We start from the raw sequence: 21,574 nt of genomic DNA, 5'->3' as shown, positions 1-21,574 counted from the left end.
CTTGAAAACATGCTTGAGACATTGTAGTGCCCACTAAATCTCAGGTATCTTTTTGTTTGCTCTTTTTCAAAAATATTAAAAACAGGTAAAAGTAAAAATTCCAGTAAAATTATAAGATTATTGGTCCCTATGTGACGCTAGTACTAGAGAAAGTTAATTGAGCAATACAGTTAATTTCACACCAAATATACACATATTCACATAAAATATGTGAAAACATATCCAATTCACTCAAACCATTTATTAATTCATTTATGTTTTCCCCTTAGAGATTGCAAAACGACGTGTAGATTTTTTTTCCATAGCCGTTCACTATCTAACCTGGAAAAGTCTCAATTTGTAAGAAAAGACTTAAGGACAATCCTAAACTAAAATCTTCGCTGTTGAGGAATCAACAACAGAACTTTATGCTTCTCTGAAGCGTAAAATTACAACTAAGGACGAATTAAGCTACAAAGAAATCAAAAGGTAAAAGAGTCGAGTTAAGCAACACATTTAAAAAGGAAATCACAGAATATCCATATGGACTGCAGCAGCAGAGTCAGTTAAACGAATGAATAGATAAATTATAAGGAATAATCTGAATTCACGACGCATTCCGGGCGTCCTCGGCTCTGTTCAGTGCAGTGAGGGACACGCCACGCTCCCTGTCCTAACTAGCCATCTGCCTCTCCTGCGGGAGGCCCGGTTACTGCAGGCGCCTGAGGGGATAATCCCCACAACCAGGGGATCGAGTAGGGGCTGGGACCCCCGCGTGTGTCAGGAGGCCCCACGCACCGCAGGCCACGGGAAAGGAGACGCGGGCAGCGGGACTGGCCCCGGCGAGCCTCCCAGAGCGCGGCCCTGAGCGGCCCGCGGGCTCGGCCCTGCTCCGCCCCCGCCCTGGCCCGGCCTCCGGGAGCCCGACACGCGCGCGGCCTCCACAGCGGGCAGCTCGGCCGCGGGAGGGACGAGGCGGCACCCGCAGGGGGGCAGGGCGGGGGCGACTACTCGCCCGGCCCCGGACGGCCGGCACGGGCCGGGCGGGCGGGCGGCGCAGGACGGGGAACGCCGTCGGGGGTCCCACTTGCTCCGAGTACTCGTCCGCGAGGGACCCTCACCCGAGCTCGGCCCACCCGGGACGCCGTGAACGCGCGCCCGCAGGCCTGGAGCCTGCACTAACGGTAAAGCGCGCCACCTCGGCGCCCCGACCAATAAGACGGTGAGCGCGGTGGCCAATAGGAAAGCTCGCCTGGAGCTGGGGCCAATCACGGCGCACCGGAAGTGGGGGTCCCGCCCGCCTCCCCGCCTCCCTCACGGCGCGGGCTCTGGACCTCACGGCGTGGGGGGCCCGGGGTCGCCGGTGCTCTCCTAGACGCGATGCCCGGGGTAGGCCGCGCTGCGTAGAGGTCCTCGCAGGCTTCCAGGTTTGCGTTCCCGCCGCGGCTCCCGCTAGCGAGTGCGAGTGCCTGGGGCGCCGGCTTTGGCGGCTGGCCCGCGGGTTTGGCTTCTTTCTTGGCGAGGAGGGACTTGGCTGCCGGGGCCTCCTTCCCCTGTCCTTGAGATTCCCCCGAGCCCCCCGGGGGGCGTGTAGGAGGTCGCCTCTTCCTCTTCTTTGACCTTTTGCTCTTTTCTTTCTACTTCCACTGGCCAGGCTAGGCCTTTTTTTTTACATAACTAGACTACCATTTTCAGTCACATTCCCATTTATAAACTAGCTGTTACTCACTGTGTGTTACCATCCACTCTATACATTTCCACACTTTTACAGTAAAGCTATTTAAAACTTCCACATACCTCAAACATCGGTAGTCCACTCAGTCCTCCTCTTAGCTCCTTTAAGAATCCAACACCTGCCACCTGGTCTTGACATTTTCCAATAATTTCTTCTAGAAGTTTTATGATTCTTGCTTTTAGGTTTAGGTATATTGATTCATTTTGAGTTAATTTTTGGATAAGGTATGAGACAGGGGTCCTAGTTCCTTCTTTCTGCTATGGCTATCCAATTCTTTCAGCACCATTTGTTGTGTGGATTGTTCTGTCCCAGCTGTGTGAGTTAGACAGGCTAGTCAAACATCACTTGACCATCCCTGTAAGGGTCTGTTTCTGAACCATCAGTTTGGTTCCATTGGTCTATTGTGTCTGTCATTAGGCCAGTAGCATTCTGTTTTCACCACTATAGCTAGGTAATATGGTTTAAAGTCTGGAGATGAGGGTTCACTTTTCCTTTTTATGATGTTTCTGGCTATTCAGAACTCCGTACCCTTCCAAATAAATTTTATGATCCTGTTTTCAGTTTTTCCTTTAGTGCTGGTGAAATTTTTATCAAGATTGCATTAAATCTGTATATCAATTTGAGTAGATTTGACATCTTCCTGATATTTAGTCTTCCAATTCATGACCATGGAATGTTCTTCCAGTTATTTAGGGCTTTTACGATTTGTTTTAACATTGAGTTGCAGTTTTCTGAATACAAGTGCTTTACATCAATGGTTAAGTTTATTCCTATTTGAGTTTGACCTATCATATTTTATTTTCACTACTCTTGTGACACTTTTAGTTACTTTTATTGATGTAATCTTCATTTCTAGGCTCTCTTCCAGGCCTCTCTCTCCTGTCTTTTCAGGCTGTAGCACACCCTCTAATATTTCCTGAAATCCTGGTTTCTTGCTTAGAAATTCTATTTCTGTACATCTGTGAATATTTTAATTTAGCCCTCATTTTTGAAAGATAGTCTTGGATGTAATATTGCTGGCTGGAAGTTTTTCTCTTGCAGTATCTGAAATATATCAGACCACCATCTTCTTGACTCCATGCTTTCTGGTAAGAAAGCAGCACTTAATCTTATTGGACATCCTTATATGTTATGCATTGCTTTTCTTTTGCTCTTCTCAGAATTCTCACTTTGTCTCTGAAATTTGACATTCTGATGAGTATGTCTCGGAGTTGGGCTATTTGGAATTTTTCATATGGGAGTATGTTGTGCTTCTTGGACATGGATATCTATGTCCTTCGATAGGGCTGGGAAATTTTTACCATTATTTCTTCAAATATTCCTTCTGCCACTTTTCCCTTCTCCTTCTGGGACACATGTGTTTGCATGCCTTTTGCTCTCATTTAGTTCCCTGAGAACTTTTTCAATTTTTTCCATTCTTCATCTTTTCTTTCCTATGTTCATTTTCAGAGGCTGTTTCTTCAAGCTCACGGATCCTCTACTCTGCCTCAAATTTACTGTCATATGAGTCCAATATTTTTAAAATCATTCATTGCACCTTTCATTCCCGTAAGATCTGCTATTTTTCTATGTATGCTTTCAAATTCTTCTTTGTGCTCATCCAATATCTTGTTAATATCCTCAATCTCTTTAGCCATCTCATTGAATTTGTTAAGGAGATTTGTTTGAACATCTGTAATTAATTGTCTCAACTCCTTTATGTCATCTGGAGGCTTATCTTGTTTATTTAACTGGGTCATAGCTTCCTGTTTATTGCCGTGGAATGTAATTTTTTGTTGATGTCTTCATTCTGGATTGCTAGAGTATTTTTTCTGGGTGCAGTTTTTCCCTTTAGTTTAGGGCTTCCTATCTTTTCCCCTTGCTGGTTGTGCAATAGGAGCCAAGCATGTAATTGTTGCAGTAAGCTATGGAGGCTCAAGCTGCCCTCATTGCACCAGGGACCAATGAAGCTTCTTCCAACTTTCTCCTTTGCCATGGGAGTGACAGAGGCACAGCTGTGTGGAATAATCCAAGTGCAGGCCTAGATGGTAGTTGCCCAGAGAGACTGATGAAACTTCACATCCCTTTCTCCCATGCCTGGGGTAGGGATGGAGCTGCAGGTGTGGGCAGCAATCTATGAAGTGTGGATCCAAGATGACTGCAGTGAGTAAATTTACTTTTAAGCAAATACAACTCCTTCCTTCAACCTGTTATGTATGTACATAGGAGGCATGGTTAAGAGCTAGACTGTGAGTTGAAATCTCATCAACTCTGTAACTAGCTGTGTAAACTGGGCTTCACTTTTCTCATCTACTTTCCCTGTAATTATTTTAGTGAAAAAATTATTAAGCTTGTTTTTGTTTCTCTGCATTAGTTTCATAAGAACTGACGATGTTGGGCAAGTCTTGTTCTCCATGTATTTGACCATGTTTTGTTTTGCTTTCATTTAGGTAAAGATCAAGAGGAGTTGAGAATCTGATGGCATGGCTTTACTCACCTTGTGGAGGAACCTTTGTCATTTGTTGGATTGTCTGGCACTCAGAGCTGTGACTGCTCTGAAACATCAAACTGCGAATCATGTTCACAAGGCAGCCAAAGTGCATCCATGTCTGTTGCTCTTTTCACAACAGTTGACACTTTCCAGGGTCAGGTTCCATCATGCCCATTGTAAAAAGTTCCTTTCAGAAAATGGAAATGACCCCCATCCAGTTGGTGAGCCAGTGTTTTCTCAAGTATGGGACTGGAAGAGGCTGGAAGAAAATACTGACAACGTGGATGAAGAGATATTTTATAGGAAACTAAGCAACATCACTTCATCAAAAGAAGTGTTAAATTTTATAAGCACATTGGACACTTTGTCTGATACTGTGGCAGCAAGAGCTTTGCAGTGGATATGTGAAGTGGAAAACAAAGATGGCAACAATACACTGCCAAAAGAAATCTTAGAGAATAACATCTTCAAAGCTTTATGCTTTCATTTCTAACAAGATCCCTCACATCTGTCAAATGCTGGTTCAGTGACTGTTTGCAAGCTCTGATCCTGTTGCATGGGGATCCTCAAAGTGGCTTGTTAGATAGCCTGGTGGCAGAGTGCCAGAGTCGTCTCAGGAAGGGTAGCCTGGAAGTTCACAATCTCTGTATTCTTGCAGAAAGTCTGATTAAACTGCAGGGTCCATGTTGTATGACAGTAGAATTGATTCTATGTCAACTGCAAGATGAAAATTTGGAGGGAAATAGACTCAGCCCAGTGGATAGGGCATCCTTCTACCACATAGGAGGTCCGTGGTTCAAACCCCAGGGCTCATTGTCCCGTGTGGAACTGCCCCATGCCCAGTGGTGATGCACGCAAGGAGTACCATGCCTTGCAGGGGTGTCCCCCGCATAGGGGAGCCCCACGTGAAAGGAGTGTGCCCCATAAGGAGAGCTGCCCAACTTGAAAGAAAATGCAACCTGCCTAAGAATTGTGCCACCCACACGGAGAGCTGACATAACAAGATGACGCAACAAAAAGAGACACGGATTCCTGTGCCTCTGACAACAACAGAAGTGGACAAAGAAACGACGCAGCAAATAGACACAGAGAATAGACAACCAGGGAGGGGGGTCAGGGGAGATAATTAAATAAATAAATAAATCTTTAAAAAAAAAAGAGAATTTAGAAACATTGTCCGCTAAGGATATGGTGGCCTTCTATAGACTATTGCAGGCATGTCCTGAAAAAGCAGACCATCCCCAGATGTTTTTAAATAGGATGAACAACTATGCTGTATCAGTAGATTCCCAACTGAGTCCTACATGGATCGGCCAAATGCTCAGGGCCTTAGTGGTCCTTTAGCAAACTCAGCCACATCCTCTGGTTATAAAATTGGGTAAATATGCTGTTAGGCATTTCTCTATTTTCACTACTGAAGAGCTAAGTAAAGTCTTAGAGGTTTCATTTACTTTGGGCACATGGACAGACTTTTTACAAAAGCCTTGGAGCAAAACATAGCTGTACTTTATCGTTCTTTGAATCCTGAAATTGTCAGCAAAATTATGGAGTACTACAGTAGAAGACTGATTCTTTCAAAGAGCATCTTGGAAATCGGTAAAGTTTTCACTTACTTAGATTTCTGTGTTAAATTGAACCATTTGGAAAGCTCAGTTATTTACCACCCAATGCCTCTGCTTTATTTAAGAAGCTAGAAAATATTCTCTTCACACATTTCAATTCTTTTCCACCCAAAGTCCTACTGAGATTTCTCCATTCATGTTTGCTTATTGAACGCCACCCAGTCAACTTGATGGCAAAACTATTTATCCCTTATTTTCTTCAGCGGCTGCAAGGTGAGTTGGTTATTACTTCTGAGAGTGGATAAAGGAACTTGAGATGCTTTGAGGCCTGTGCACCTTTTACATTGAGTGATGCTGTGCCTTTGTTTCTCTTCCCTAATGATTCCAAGAAAATGTCTGAAATGGCAGGCTATCAACCCAGGTTAAAGAATGCTAGAGCATCTTCTGGAGGGAGGAAAGCAGTTTTGGGTAAACAGATGCTGCTGCCCTATCTGAGGAGCTGTGTTCTCTGGGGATATGGTGATCATGAAGCAGAGTAATATGCTGTAGGTTCAGAGCAATTCTAATCCTTTGAGAGGATGGCACTGACAGTCTTGACTTCAGATATGTCACATTGCTGGATCTCTGTGCTTAAAGATTTCTACTAATCCCAATAACAGAAGTTAGGAACTTGGACTTGTAGAAGTCAAAATGAGATGTCACTGGTTAAGCAAGCAAGAGGGCATAATTCTAAGAAGTTCATTTTCCAGTGTTGCTTAAAAGTCCATCACGCTTCTGGAATGAGTGAATTAGTGCATTGTATTCATGATTTTTTTCATTACATGTAGCAAAATTCAAACATAACTTATTGGGATGTTTTTTTATTTCAGGTGATGAATCATATCTGGACAGATTGAGTCTGACACAACTGACACAACTGTACTTACCCTTGGTCCTAGAATGTCCTTTCTATAAGGTAAAAACACAAAGCGTATGGCATTATTTCACTGAAGGTGAAAAGTTTTCTTGTGCCCCTTCTGAAAACTAAGTTGCTTCTCTTTTGACCTGTCTCCATAACCTTATTAAAAGGAAAACTTTCATTTACTTGGAGCTAGGTGTGACAGCAAGCCTTTTCTTTGATAAATTGGCCCCATTTCTGTCTCATCCTGTAGGACCACTTCCTGCTGTATGAGATTTCTTGACGGTTTCAAGGGTTGAAGGTTTATAAGTCTTAGTGTTCTTGATTCACTTCAATGGTTTTAAAGGGTTTTAGCACACACAATAGCCATTTCATTAAAAAAATATGAATCTCTGAACTCTATAAATCCTAATTTTTCTGAGTCCATAGTCTAAATTTCCTATGCTATCTCAAAAAGTATATTTTTATCTGTTGATTTGTTTGAATCAGGATCCAAAGGCCACACATTACTTTTAAGTATTATGTTTAGATGTTTAGTTTCTTCTTCTATAACTGTACCCCTCCCTCATCTAGTTTTCATATCACCATTTTATTGGGGAAATTGGATCAGTTGTTCTATAGAGTGCCCCACATTTTTTTATTTGGTGTTATTTAATTTGCTCCTCTATTTCTCTCTTTCCTATCAAGCTGAAAATTAGGTCTACAGACTCGCATAGATTTGGGTTGAATTTTTCAGAGGATACTTCACAGGTGGTGTATTTCCTTTGCTTCATACCATAAAATTAGGTTGTCCCCTTTTATTGATGATGATTAAAGATTGATCCACAGGCTCCTTTATTATCAGCCTGATGCCTTCATTATACAGTTCTCCACTGTATCAGTCAGCGTTCTCCAGAGCACTCTTACTGACAATGTATAGTGTTTATAGTTATTACATTAATTTATATTATAAATATGACATCTTTATATGTTATATGCTTATATATTATTTTATATTATTTATATATTCTTTTAGGAATTGGCTCATGTGACCATGGCACTAGGAACTTCGAATTCTGAAGGGCAGGTTGAAAGCTGGACACTCTGATAAAGGTGATTGTGAGGCCTGGTAATTCCATATTCCCTGGGGAAGCGATGGAAGTAGGGGCAGAAATTCTTTCTGGTTTCTGAAATCCTTTTTTAGTTTTGGCTTTTAAGACCTCTAGCTGATTTCATGAGGGGAACCCCCACACTGCTGGAGCTGGAAGGAGCCCTGTGTGTTTGGGGCAAGAAGGAGGGTCAGGGTGGGAAGAAAGGCCTGCAGGAGGTGGCTGGGAGACAGGGGAGAGGAACAGAGGACATGCAGGTGCAGTCAGAGGGAAGCGGGCCCAGGCCGCAGAGCCTGAAGGCACTTGAAGAGCTTTGCTGTCACCTCAGAGGGACCTGGGGACACTGGAGGGTTCTGAGCAGAGGCCCAGAGGCTCGCATGGTAAAGGGGCTCACGGGCTTCAGAGCAGCCTCTGAGGGACCAGGGTGGGCCCACCTGGTGCACCATGGCAGGGTGCAGGTACACGGGCACTCACATGACACAACTAAGCAGAGTGCAGGTGTGCAGGCACCCACCTGATGCACCATGGTGGGATGCAAGTGTGCGTCCACCTGGCGCCCCTTGGTGGGATTCAGGCAGCTGCAGCAGCAGACCCCTGCTGACGGCAGCATCTCGATGATCCCCCACAGGAGCATGGATGGCCCGTTGGGGTGCTGATGTCTTCCCCCAAAGGGAAGTGCATCCACCAGCCCATCCAGCTGCTGACCCATGACCATGGCCGCACCCATCAGGTGAGGGCTGACTTCCACAGGCAGAACGACATCCCCAGCATCAAGGCCCCTACCTTGGGACACAGTTCTCCAGCCTGGAGTTCGCTCCAGGCCCCAAAGGCCCAGGGACTCCTTCCACAGAGAGGGGTGTGCCTGGGGCCTTCTGACCCCCTTGTGCTGACACCTAGAAGCTGCAGCAATGCCCTCGCCTGGCCTTAGGGTGGGGACAATGAACAATGAGCAGCTTCCCTCACAGGCCTGGGCCAGGGCCAGGCAGACACCTTTAAGATGTGGGGCATCCAGCAGGCTGGTTTTATGTGAGACTATTTCAGATTAAGGGATGCTGGTGCCTCATTCACTACAGGCACCCCCATGACATGAAAACTTTCCCCACCAGGAAGAGATGTGATGTGGGGGCATTTTGGGGGGTTGGAGTTGTCCTGGGTGGTGCTGCAGGGACAGTTACCAGACACTGTATGTCCTCCCAAGGCCCACTGGGTGGACTGTGGGAGAGTATGAGCTATGGTGTGGACCACTGACCATGAGGTGCAGTGGTGCTCAGAGATGTATTCACCAAGTGCAATGAATGTCTCATGATAATGGAGGAGATTGTTGTTATGGGGGGAGGAGTGGGATGAGAGGGGTGGGGGTTTATGGGGACCTCATTTTTTTAAATGTAACATTAAAAAAATAAATACCAAAAAAAAAAAAAAATACGTTCCCCACCTTAAATGACTGTGACTTTTTCTTCTTTATTTTCTTTTAAATGTTACATAAAAAAATATGAGGTCCCCATATATCCCCCACCCACCCACACCACCCTTCCCACATGAACAAACTCTTCCATCATTGTGGCACATCCACTGCACCTGGCAAGTACATTCTGGAGAACCACCGCAGCCCATGGACAGTGGTCCACATTGTCATCCACACTCTCCCCCAGTCCACCCAGTGGGACACAACAGGACACACAACATCCAGCATCCATCCCTGCAGCACCACCTAGGACAACTCCAAACCCTGAAAATGCCCCCACACCATATCTCTTCTTCCCTCTCCCTACCATCAGCAGCCACCATGGCCACCCTCTCCACATCACTACTACAATTTCTTCCCTTACTAATCACTGTAGTTCCCCAACAGTACACCAGTAAGTCCACTCTAATCCATACTCTATTCCTCCATCCTGTGGACCCTGGGATTAGTATGTCCAGTTCACTTCTACATCAAGAGGGGGTTTAGATTCCACATGGATGATGGCTGCAATTCTCCTGCTTGTAGTTGTAGGCACTCTTGGCTCCCAGGTTGGTGATTGACCCTCTTCACCTCCCTGTCAGCTGGCCAGGGTAAGTCCAACAAACCAGAGGGTAGGAGCTGCAAGTCTGCTGAGGCCCAGGGCCTGGCATCACATGTACAGTTCAGAGATTCAGGTCTCCTGAGTATACACCAACCCAAACGCCAACCACAGGTCCAGTAAAAGTAACAGAAGAGGCATGTGTAGAAAGGTTATATCTGAGTCCAACTCCATCACACTCAGGAACACAAACTCCAAAGTAGGGCCAACTGACATAGCTCTGAACTCCAGAGCCATCTGCCTTGACCCTAGAACCTGTGGGTCGCTGCAGCCCTCAGGAGAACCAGCACCTGGGTTTCCATCTACCTTGGCTGTCTCTGGTACCCTGCTGAGGCATGCATAAGCATCACCCCCTGATGACCTCCCGGCTCTTCTTTGGAGACTCTTAGCCATTTAAAATCACTTGTCCTTTCCATTTCCACCTTTTTTATCCAAAGTCAAAAAGCAGTTTTTAACACCTGATATTACATGTAGGCTGAGATATTCTGCTAGTCTGAGTTGACCTCTTTGTTCATGGTCTTTTGGTAGTTACATCATCAGCTGGTGCTTGGTAGGAATCCCTCGGTGCCAGGGAGGCTCATCCCCAGGAGGGACAGGGATTTTTTATATTGAATTACTGCTTATTTCTAGGCTTAGTGACTTCTAAATATTTCTTTATTCATTGGAAACCAGGTGTTGTATTATAGGTGCCTTTTATTTTTTCAAACAATTAGCAAAATTTTATTCAGAATGCCTTTGGTTCCTTTATATCATAATGGTAAGACCATAACAGGAAGTATAGAGTTTGGGTTACAGACATTTTTATAAATTACTCTTTCTTCAGTCTTGATTACTAAGAAAAAGCACTGTAGGAGGTGCCTTCATCTCAAAGTGACTGCAATAAATTAATTGTAAACCTAAGTTATTTTCATTGACTTTAAATTAGGCCATTAACCTTTTAGTGCTTACATTTAAGAAGCAGGGATTGAATCAGGCAAGATTTCAAACAATCTCACGTTTGTTAGACAGCTAGGGAAATTAAATGTATTTCTGTAGAAGGGATGTTTTCAACTTAAAGATAATAAATATGCCCATTAAAGTGACAATCACCAAATATATTCTTAGATTAAAATAATTTGTTTTGCTTTATGAAATTTCCACCATTCATCAATGATGTTCTTTCTCTTGTTAGACATATCTAGAGCAAGGGGAAGTGGAGTGGTTGCTGCCTTTAAGAATTGCACATTGAGTTTGGACAAAGAATAACATAGAGGATACAAGACAAAGCCTAGTCTTTTCTAAACAGATGCTTTGAAAAACTGGAATTTTAAAGGGTGTGGACTTAAAGTTTGTAGTTTTAAAGGATTTTTTTTCTTTTCTCTTCTCTTCTCTTTCTCACCCTCTCGTCATTTGTACTCACTGTCTGCTCTCTGTGTCAAGCTGCTTGTCTTCATTTTTTTTTTTTAATGAGGCACCAGAAACTGAACCTGGGACCTTCCGTATGGGAGGGAGGTGTCCAACTGCTTGAGCCACATCCGCTCCCTGCTTTTGCATCTCTTGTAGTGTTTCCTCGTTGTGTCATCTTGTTGCATCAGCTTGCCACACCAGCCCTTCGCGTCAGCTCACTGTGTAGTTCGTCTTCTTTAGGAGGCACTAAGAACCGAACCCAGTACTTCCCAAGTATTAGGCAGGTGCACAACTGCTTGAACCACATCTGCTTCCCGTAAAGTGCTTTTAAGAAAAGAAGACTTCCTACAAAACTTAAGAGTTTAGGAGAACTTTGAGGATGGGTATTTTACTCACCTACAGATGTCACTGTTCACTAAACTGACAGAAATGAACTCTAAAGCTTCTGATTTGCATGTTTAGCTCACAGAAGTGTTTTCAGTTGCCTGGAGCACAAAGAGTTTTGGGTAGGTTTTACTCTGTCTTAGAATTCATGGAATAGGCAATTTTCCATTCCAGTCTTGCCTCAGCCACTAACCAAAAGAAAATTTGGACAAGTCCCTTATCCTCTCTGGAACTCGGTTTCCTTTCTGTAAAATACAGGGGGGCTGGTCTAGTGCCTGGCCTCTCAGCCAGAGGGTCTCAAGCCTGACCTTGAATCAGAGTCACCTGGACAACTGTCCAATAAAACAGCCTGCCCCATGCGTGGAGTTTCTGATTCAGCAGGTCTGGGTCTGGGTCTGAGAATTTGCATTTCCAACAAACTCCCAGGTGATGCTGTGGCTGCTGGCAGGTGGGTGGGGGAACCCCACTCGGAGAGCCCCTTGTGTACACGCTGATTGTTTTTAAAGCCTATAGTATAGAAAGACTGCTGATAAATCTTCAGGAAGAAAAGTCTTCCTTTTGTGTTCTTTTTTACCAGAAACCCCAAATTGAGATAATCCTATGAGGGTAAGGGGTGGGGACCCTATTTAAGGGAATTTAGCCATCAGTGGCTGTGGATGTTTCCATGGGCAAGTGAAGGGAGAGGCTGTGTTACTTCAGGAAGGTCTCTAGAACTCCTGCTGACCAACATTACAGGTGACAAATGGAGCCCCAAGCCTTCCATTCCAGACAACAAGTGCAGGGAAAAATGCATTTGCACTGGTTTTCTTCCTTCAGCACCTTCTGGAGATTTAGGTATATTAAGGCCAATGCTGAGTGGAGATTATAATATCAAAAAACTCATGATGTAGACCGAAAGTCAAACAAATCATGCTGTATTCAAACTTGAGTGATGAGGGATAGGAGTTCCTAGAAATGACTTTAACGGTATATGAGACAATGCATGGCCAGGTTCTCTTAGATCACCTCCTTTAATCACGATCCGATCCCATGGGCTATGGGAGGTGGGGGAGGTTTTACCAATGAGGAACATCCTCCTATGTGAAGTTCAGAGATGTGCTCCAAGTTAAACAGCAAGAAGCAGTCAGGAGTCAACTTGCATTCAAAGTTGGGGTTTGCACTAGAGAACTGCTTTCCTGATAGGTCATCAGGTCATCCACCTGGAGGCTGCCCTGAATATAAAAAGAACCAAGTTTGTCCCAATGAGCCTTTTATTTGAAGTTTTGGTTTTAAAGATTAGATTACCCATGATTGCTAGGTTTCATCCTTTGGCAAAGTATGACTTCTTGATGTTGTAAGGAGGACCTTTCTGTGAGGTGACTTATGGTGTGTCCCACCTCAGTCAGGATGGGTCTTAATCCCACCTCAGTAGGGAAAGGTCTTAATCCTACTACTGGAGTCCTTTGCAAAAGAATGAAATTCAGACTGAGAAAATCACAGGCGGAGCAGAAGCTCAACCTCAGAGGAACCAGAAAGAGAAGGGAGAGGCCCAGGAGATGCTGCCTTGCGCCTTGCCATGAAACGAGTGAGGACCAAGGATGCTGACAGGCAACCCAGAGAACCACAGTCTTAGAGAAGAAAGCATGACCTTGATCTGGACTTTCTTTTAAATTCCTATTGTTTAAGTCAACCCCTATCATGGTATTTGCTTGAGCAGTCTAGGAAACTCAAATGAGTGCAGTTGCTGATAGAGAATCTTTTGACCATTTGTGTTAGGTTGCTAAAGGCTACCAAGGCAATATATCAGCAGAGGGTTGGCTTTTACAAGGGGGCTTTATTAGCTTAAAAGCTTACAGTTATTAGGCTGTGAAACTGTCTAGTTCAAGGCTCCATCAGGGGATGCTTTCTCCCTGAGCTGCCCCTGTGGGCCATCAGGCACAATGGCAGCAACAGCTCCCCTCTCCCCTCTCCTCTGGGCCCTGTTGCTTTCAGCTTCTGGAGACAGTGGTTCCCATCAGCTTCTGGTTCCTGGGGCCTTCCCGCTCAGCTTCTGGGCATTTCCTCTCTGTTTCTGCAGCTTTTACTATATCAGCGTCTTTTTAGTCTTCTGTGTTATTAAAAAAGTACTCCAGTAATAGGATCAAAACCTGCCCTTGGCCCTGCAATCTAATCAAAGGCCCTTAAGAGAAGTAATTTAATCAAAAGGCCCCACCCTCAACAGGTTTACACACACAGGAATGGATTAGCCCAAAGGACAGTATTTTCTGGAGTCCACAGAATCTTCAAATGGCTACAGCTTTAAAATACTGTTTTCCCTGAAAATATTCTCCAGAGATGCTGTAATCAAAGCTGGGCTTCTAGGTACATGGAGCCTGCTTTCTTTCACTTTGAGGTGCTGCATTCTCAATTATCTGAATAAAAAACTTTGTCCTGATCTTATTTACCCAGGGATACTTCAATACTGGCTTCTGAAGAGATCCTTTGGAAACAGCTGCCAATGTGAGATTGTTAGAGATTGCATCATGTCCCCACAAATGGCAGGTTCAGGTCCCAACCCCTGGTCCTGTGGGTGTGAACCCATCTGTAAGTCGGACCTTTGAAGATGTTGTGAGTTAAGGTGCCCACACTGAAGGAGGGTGGGCCTTAACCCAACGTGGCTGAGGTCCTTAGAAGAAAAGGAGATTGGACAAAGGAAGAGAAGCCTTGGGGAGTAGCCTGAAGCTGGGAGTCAAATAACTTCAAGTGAAGGAAGACTCTGCTGTGTGTATTGCCATCGGATGTGAAAGGCAAGGACCAAGAAGCACCAGCAGTCAGTTCTAGAACACAACAATCTTCAGGGAGAAAGCATTGCTTTGCTGATGCCTTGATTTTGCAGTTCTAGCTTCAATACCATGAGCCAATCCATTGTGTGGTATTAGTTTCAGCAGGTAGGAAACTAAAATGGATGTAAAAAAGGGAGAAGGGCAAAACAAAAGAAAACCAAACCTGAGTACTGGAGTAAACCACAGGAGAAGAAGAAAGGACTAAGAAAAAATACAGGCACCAAAAAAACAAAGTACATAAAACTTTTAGTGAATTAACCTAACAAAAGACAATGGCATCAAAACATCAGACATGTTTGGTACAAAACTGGTCCTAAGTTGCAAGGACTACTTCTGGTAATGGATGGCAACGTGCTGCTGGCGTGAAACAACAGAGTGAGGTGACAAGAGCCACAGATCCCAACTGGGGCCACGAACAGCCAAGGTGAGATGTGGGCGAATACAGTGTGGGGAGACAGAATCAACTTATTCACAAATACTGTGTTTTAATATCTGACTAGCAGATGTGGCTGGTGAGCAATCATATTTTCCAGAAAGTAACATGCACCAGAAGATAATATACACCCCTAGTTTTATTGCCGTAAGAATTTTTGTTTCACCTCTATCGTCTTTGTTAGTTCCCTGAATCCTTTTCTCCCTGAAATCACATTCCTTTCCCTTTCACTTAGGAGTAAGCACAGTGCAAGTGGCAAAACTATCTTGGCACACATCAGGCACTGAATGATATGACACTGGGTCACGGGAACAAGTCTAAAAGGTTCTGTGGGACTGGACAGAGCCTGCACATGGGAAAAAAGGGGCAGACCAAGGCAGTCAGAAAGTGCGTGTAACCTTCCTGAATATCTGGTCCTCTGAGCATGAAGGCATCTTCAGCATGCCACATTGCTCTCGGAAAGCAACCATGACATCTCTGTGTTCACAAAGAACATCTTCAGTTCCCCCTTTCCTTTCATGTTGATTATTCCCCAGCACGTGCATGTGTATCTGAGGGTCTGCAGAATGAGGCTCTTTTCCTCAGTAACCTGCAAGTCATGTGGCCAAATGAAGAGGTGTTTAGTCTAGACATTAACACAACCCTTCTGAGAAGTCACTTGACTACCAGGATGAAGAGTCTTCACTCACTGGCTAATTCCACTTTGGAGAAATTATAGGAAGATGGAATAATGTGCAAGAAGAAAATCATTTTGAGAACAACGGTGTCCTTAAATTCAGTGCTGTGATAGAGAAAATCTGGAAATAACCTCAAACACAAGTCATCTCCAGGGTTAAGTAGGCTTGTGGGCTCTCACAAGGCATGTGTTGTGGATGTGACAACAGAATGATGCCATGCCATCCCACTAAGAGAAGCTGAGCTAAGCCTAGGTCTGTGCTATGATTTCAAGCTTGTAAAGATTCAAATTTAGGGGGGAAATCCTGGCATATGAAAGTACAGTTTTTTTTTTTAAAGTGGGAATGCTGATGGTATTTATAAAGTGTCATGAATGCTGTTTAAAGAAAAAATAGTGATAAATGTTAATAGGCTTGACTATATGGGGGAGAAAGTACCCTGAGAAGAAGCTGAGTCACGTCTTGCAAATGGACTCACAGGAATCAATGACCTAAAGCCAGTAGAGCTAAAGAAGGTTGCATTCAGTTTACTATTATTTTTTAAAATTCTGTCTCATTCTTTTTAAAGATTTGTTTTATTTATTTCTGCCCTCCCTCATTGTTTGCATTTGCTGTGTGCTGTGCCTTTAGGAGGCACTGGGAACTGGTGTGGGACCTCTGAATTGGGAGGGAGGCACCTAATTGCTTGAGCCACCTCCATACCCTGCTTTGTTGTGTCTCTCATTCTTTTTCTTGTGTCTCTTGTTGTGTCATCTTGTTGTGTTGGTTTCCTGCACCAGCCTGGTGCACCAGCTCGCTGTCTTCTTTAGGAGGCACTGGGAACTGAAACACAGACCTCCCTTGTGGTAGGTGGGAGCTCAGTTGCCTGAGCCACATCCGCGTCCCTGCATTCACTCTAGCATGAGCATAGCTCTCTACGTCGGGCGTACATTTCCTCATTTCACCAGACCGACTTTGGGTGCTATAGAGACAAGAGTCCCTCACTCACACCCTGCCAATGGGACAAGACTCTATTTCCTGACATTGCACCATAAGGAGATCCCGGCTGCTGGGTCAAATAGCAGTGGGATTTTCAGAGCTGGATGCATGGAATCCCCTGGAGGGAGGCACTGGCCTTCATGGAGCCTTGTGCAGGCTCAGCCTGAGCTTGTGCCAGGCTCTGCTGGGTGGAACATGACTGGTATCATCTGGTGACAGTGCACGAGGGGCTGGGCAGTGGTGACAGCAGCGAGCCAGCCTCTTTGGACCTGGGGACTGTGGGAGACTCAAATCCAGCATCTCTGTGGGGCACAGGCTGGGATGATGAGAAGCAGGACAAAATCCAGGGACTCCCTCAACAAGGAAGAAATCTGTGGATGTTGAGATGTCGAGAGCAGCCTGTGGACAGAGCGAGAGATGCCTCCGTCTTCCTGCCATGTGACCCTAGGGCCAGCTGTGAGCAGAGAGGGGGAGAAAAGGGCATGGAAGATGGGGGCTCCCATGCCAGAACTCCTGTCCTGCTGCCCCCAGATGATCTTCTCTGTCATCTTCAATAGAATATACACTGTCCTAAGGCCGATGAGCCCGATTCGCTCATGCTCTAAGCTCAGTGGCCACCTCACTGCTGCATGATCCTTCATGAGTCTTAATCCTATTACCAGGTCCTTTAAAATGGTGGAATGAAAAGACACAGATAGGGAAACAGACTTGGCCCAGTGGTTAGGGCATCCGTCTACCACATGGGAGGTCCGCAGCTCAAACCCCGGGCCTCCTTGATCCGTGTGCAGCTGGCCCATGCGCAGTGCTGATGTGTGCAAGGAGTGCCCTGCCTCGCAGGGGTGTCCCTATTGTAGGGGTGTCCCCTGCATAGGGGAGACCTACTCGCAAGGAGTGTTCCCCATAAGGAGAGCCGCCCAGCATGAAAGAAAGTGCAGCCTGCCCAGGAATGGCGCCGCCCACACTTCCCGTGCCGCTGATGACAACAGAAGCGGACAAAAGAAACAAGATGCAGCAAATAGACACAGAGAACAGACAACTGGGGGAAGGGGGGGATTAAATAAATAAATCTTTAAAAAAAAAAAAAAGACACAGCTAGGGAAAAAAAAAAAAGCCGCAGAGATAGAAAGGAACCCAGGCTGAGCAAGAAGACTCTGAAGCCAGAAGCTGAAATCAACAGAGCACAAACACTGAGAGGACACCACTCTTGGTAGAAGTTGAAAATAGCAAGGCCAGAGAAGAAAGGGTGGACAGTTGGGCACCCCCATGGGCCTGATGGCCCCTAGCTGCAGCTCAGGGAGAAAGGGTGCCCTGATGATGCCTGGGTTTGGATGCATTCACCTCAGAACTCTAAGCTCTTCTGCTAACAAATCCCCATTGTAAATGCCAGCACATTTCTGGTGCTTTGCTCCAGCAGCTTTCAGCAAATTATAAGAGGAACTGATACCAGGTGCATGCTGCTATGCAAACACCAAGAATGTGTGAACAGTTTTATAAATGATTAAGGGGTTGAATTTGGAAGACTTGTGAGACTTGAAAAGGAAAAGCCTCAGAGAAGCAGATTTGGCTCATTGGATAGAGTGTCTGCCTACAACATGGGAGGTCCAAGGTTCAAACCCTGGGCTTCCTGACCCATGTGGTGAGCCAGCCCATGCGCATTGCTGATGTGCACAAGGAGTGTGCTGCCACACAAGGGTGTCTGCTGCATAGGGGAGCCCTACGTACAAAGAGTGCGCCCCGTAAGGAGAGTCGCCCATCGTGAAAAAAGCACAACCTGCCCTGGAAATGCGCCGCGCACACAGAGAGCTGACATAGCAAGATGGGGCAACAAAAAGAACCATAGATTCCCAGTACTGCTGACAAGAATAGAAGCAGGGAAACGGACTTGGCCCAGTGGTTAGGGCGTCCGTCTACCACATGGGAGGTCCACGGTTCAAACCCCAGGCCTCCTTGACCTGTGTGCAGCTGGCCCATGCGCAGTGCTGATGCAGCACAAGGAGTGCCGCCCCATGCAGGGGTGTCCCCCACATAGGGGAGCCCAATGCACAAGGAGTGCACCCATAGGGAGAGCCGCCCTGTGCGAAAGAAAGTGCAGCCTGCCCAGGAATGGTGCCGCCCACACTTCCCCTGCCACTGACAATAACAGAAGCGGACAAAGAAACAAGAGGCAGCAAATAGCCACAGAGAACAGACAACTGGGGGGGGGGGGAATTAAATAAAATAAAAATAAATCTTTAAAAAGAAAAAAAAAAGAATAGAAGTAGACAGAGAAGAACACACAGTGAATGGACACAGCAGACAACTGGAGGGGAGGTGGGAAGGGGAGAAATAAACAAAAAATAAATCTCGAAGAAAACAATAAGAGGAAAAGTTTCTCTTGCTTTGAAGAGACTGTTAGTAGAAACCTGGATGCAAAAGATACTTCTGACGAGACCTTTGAAATAATGAATATGTCACTGCAAGCTGGAAACAAGGTGATCCTTGCTTTAAAGCAGGGGTTCTTAATGTCTTTTGTTCCACAGACCCCTTTACCAGTCAGGTATAAGCCATGGGCCCTCACTAAGCCCACACTACATTGTGTATTATTTCATAAATATATCACACCCAGACCAACATGTCCACACCAGAATAACATTTTGTCTTTTTTCAGGCTTACAGACCCCTTAATAACCCCTGCTATAAAGTGCCAGAGAACTTGGCACAATTGACTCCAGATGTTAGATGAAGACAGAATTTGAAAGTGATGAACTTATTTAGCTGAGAAAATTTCCAAACTAAATGTGGAAATGTGGCCTGACTTCTGCTTGCTATTCATAGTAAACTGTGGAAGAAAGGGATAAGGGAAGAACGAAACTCTTGGGGACAAAGTAACTAGAAATTCATAGTTTAAAATCTGAGCTTCTGGAAAATGAGTCCCCAGAGAACAGGGCGCCATGGGAGGGTTTCACTGACGAGGAAAGCAGTTAGTCACTGTCCATAAGTCAGGATGGAAAGGCAGTTATCTAGGAAAGATCTGTGGGGAGAAATTCTCACTAGGTGACAGCCTGGACCCCTCGTTGCCAGATTTTCTCTAGGTTCTTGGGTATGTTACAAAAGAGAATTTAAGAACATACCAGTTTAGTAAGGCCGGTAGTTTATTAAGAAAGAGAAGAGAAAGAAAAGAACAGAGTATGGGCCCCAGGTGTACTTGTGGGCTGGTCCAGGCTGAGAGAGGGAAAAGGGGTTAAAAAGGGTCCAAAGGAGGTCCGCAGTTCAAACCCTGGGCCTCTTTGACCCGTGTGGAGCTGGCCCATGCGCAGTGCTGATGCGCGCAAGGAGTGCCGTGCTACACAGGGGTGTCCCCCGCGTAGGGGAGCCCCACGCGCAAAGGAGTGCGCCCGTGAGGAAAGCCGCCCAGCGTGAAAAGAAAGAGCAGCCTGCCCAGGAATGGTGCCACCCACACTTCCCGTGCCGCTGACGACAACAGAAGCGGACAAAGAAACAAGACGCAGCAAATAGACAAGAACAGACAACCAGGGGAGGGGGAGAAATTAAATAAATAAATAAATATTTTTTTTAAAAAAAAGGGTCCAAAGGGCTGATTTACAGATTACAAGTCCCCACTGCAGATTACAAGTCCCCAGGTGGACTTGCATGCTGGTCCAGGCAGAGTGAGAAAGGACAAAAAGAGGGGAAAAGGGCTGACTTAGCCTCTGTGCTGACTTTTTAAACCATTAATTACCTCGCCCTTTGTCAGGGGAGGAGTCCCAGCTGTCTGTTGTTTTAAATACTTACCCCACCCCTCAATTCCCAGGATGGGCACCCTAAGAATATTCGGGACTTGCCTTTGATCCCAGACAAAAACCTGTTCCCAATGGGGAATTCTCACAAGGTCCTTCCCACAGGGAGGGGTCCCAGGGCATGTGTCTCACAGCTGTGGTTTTCTGCCAGGCTCCAGGTTCATCTTTCCATTCCCTGAACTAGCCTGCTTCACCTTGATTCCTGCATGTGTGTGGCACTTTGATGTTATTGATGAACTCCAAAAGGAAATAATGATGACGTTTGTAAACTGCTCTGTTCCTCTGGGCTAGTGATACCCTTAGATTGTATTGAATTCAGAGGTGTCACTTTTGTTTGATTAAATTATGACTAGGGCTTTGACTGGGCCACATAACAGAGGAAACAACAAGGGAGAGGAGACACTTGGAATTTGGGAACCTGGGAAGTAAATACACAGAGAAGCAGATACATGAGGAAAGAGAAGAGGCACCATTGGACAGGCAGAGGCCCTGGGAAGAGAGAAGAACCATTTGCTTCATAGTTTACAGCTGGCCTTAAGGAGAGCAGAGCAGCTGAGCCGAGAGAGAAACCAGCCTTGGAAGAAAGACAGCCTACAGCTGAGAGTAGAAGCGGGGACCACGGAGCCTTAAGGAGAAGACGAAGGTGAACCCTTGCAGATGTCAGGAGTCATCTTGCTCCAAAACATGGCAACAGGCACTGGTGAGGGAAGTAACTTATCATTTATGGCCTTGTGAATATAAGCTCCTACCCCAACTAAATACCCTTTATAAAAGCCAAGAGATTTCTGGTATTTTGCATCAGTACCACTTTGGCTGACTAATACAATGAGGAAATAACACATTTTTTTGTTAATAGTTCACAAAGAATATTACATGAAAAAAAAAACATTTAAAAACATATGAGGTTCCCATATACCCCATTCTCCATCCCCCCCCCATCATTTTTGTAAGTTGTATGTTTTTGAAGATATATACTTTACACAAAAACTGTTACATTAAAAAATATGAGGTTCCCATACACCTTCAACCCTCCCACCCCACTCCTCCCACACCCATAACCTCCTCCATCATTGTGGCACACTCATCAAACTCCATGAACATATTTTGGAGCACTGATGCACCACACAGATAATAGTTTACCCTATAGTTCATACACTCCCCCAGTACATCCAGTGGGTTACGGCAGGATATATAAAGTCCAGCATCTCACCCTGCAATATCATTTAGCACAAGTCCAAGTTCCAAAAATGCCGCCACAGCACATCCCTTCTTCCCTCTCCCTGCCCTCAGCAACTACTGTGGTCAATTTCTCCACCTCAATGCTACAATTTCTTCTATTATGAGTCA

The 21,574-nt window shown here is 45.3% G+C and overlaps 2 protein-coding genes and 1 pseudogene across 6 annotated transcripts in view; 2 read left to right on the top strand and 1 right to left on the bottom strand.

The window, feature by feature from the left end:
* LOC101445888 (methionine synthase reductase-like) overlaps positions 1-21,574 on the bottom strand; it is a 215,384-nt gene that overhangs the window by 44,260 nt on the left and 149,550 nt on the right. The window contains exon 1 of one of the 3 annotated variants that reach the window (XR_011648519.1): positions 1,067-1,165. The exons of the other annotated variants lie outside the window; for them this stretch is intronic. The gene's annotated coding sequence lies outside the window, so the exon portion shown is untranslated. Of the gene's footprint in view, positions 1-1,066; positions 1,166-21,574 lie in introns of those variants that run through there. 3 annotated transcript variants of the gene reach the window in all.
* Positions 1,286-21,574, top strand: part of LOC131278087 (uncharacterized) — a 38,090-nt gene continuing 17,801 nt past the window's right edge. For 2 of the 3 annotated variants that reach the window (XM_071214418.1, XM_071214416.1), the window contains exon 1: positions 14,651-14,790. The gene's annotated coding sequence lies outside the window, so the exon portion shown is untranslated. Of the gene's footprint in view, positions 1,407-6,615; positions 6,702-7,659; positions 7,737-14,650; positions 14,791-21,574 lie in introns of those variants that run through there. The other variant, XM_071214415.1, reaches the window with a different exon arrangement.
* Positions 3,721-5,183, top strand: LOC105744174 (FAST kinase domain-containing protein 3, mitochondrial-like; annotated as a pseudogene).

The sequence above is a fragment of the Dasypus novemcinctus genome, chromosome 3, assembly GCF_030445035.2.
Source record: "Dasypus novemcinctus isolate mDasNov1 chromosome 3, mDasNov1.1.hap2, whole genome shotgun sequence".
In the NCBI taxonomy this organism is placed as follows: Eukaryota; Metazoa; Chordata; class Mammalia; order Cingulata; family Dasypodidae; genus Dasypus; species Dasypus novemcinctus.
Note: the sequence above shows the minus strand (reverse complement) of the source record. Positions and strands in the feature narration are given on the sequence as shown.